The following is a 727-nucleotide window of genomic DNA, read 5'->3' as shown; positions in this document are numbered from 1 at the left end:
TAGTGTGTGTGTGTGTGTGTGTGTGTGTGTGTGTGTGTGTGTGTGTGTGTTTGGCTTGAACTCAGGGTGAGTGCTCTACCACTTGAGCCACAACACCACTTCCAGCTTTCTTGAGTAGTTTCTTGAAAATAAGTTTGGAAATAAGCTTCATGGAATTTCCTTCCTAGGTTGGCTTTGAAACCATGATCCTCAGATCTCAGTCTCCTGAGTAGCTAGGATTACAGATGTGAGCCACTGGCTTCCAGCTTATAACATGAATAGTTTAAGACCCCCCAAATTGATCAAAGTTTCTTTATGACCCAAAATATAGCCAAATTCAATAAACATTCCATGTATATTTGAAAAGAATTCATATTCTGTTTTGTGGAACAAAGGTTTTTATGTTTGTCAATTAGGTAAAATTATTATTTTGGTTACATTCTCTATGTTTCTCCTGGCAAATGTGTACTAATGCTTGCAGTACTCTTGTTTATTCATTTATTGCTTTAATCAATACATTCTACTAATTTAACTCCACCAATGAGTTCTATGGATTTGTATTACGTTTGAAGCTATGGCCTGAGTTGAATTTAAAAGTAGATTTTTTCTATCTTCTTTGTAGATTGTACTTTTTATCTTTTTTAAATGTTCTACTGTATCTCAAGTAATAAATCCTTTAATGTCTTCTTTATCTGCTACTATTATAGCTACAAAGCTTTCTTCTGTATAGTACTATAAATGTCTATAC

This window comes from Megascapheus bottae, chromosome 14 (assembly GCF_031878675.1).
Source record: "Megascapheus bottae isolate mThoBot1 chromosome 14, mThoBot2.hap1, whole genome shotgun sequence".
NCBI lineage: Eukaryota > Metazoa > Chordata > Mammalia > Rodentia > Geomyidae > Megascapheus > Megascapheus bottae.
This window is presented reverse-complemented; position numbering follows the sequence as displayed.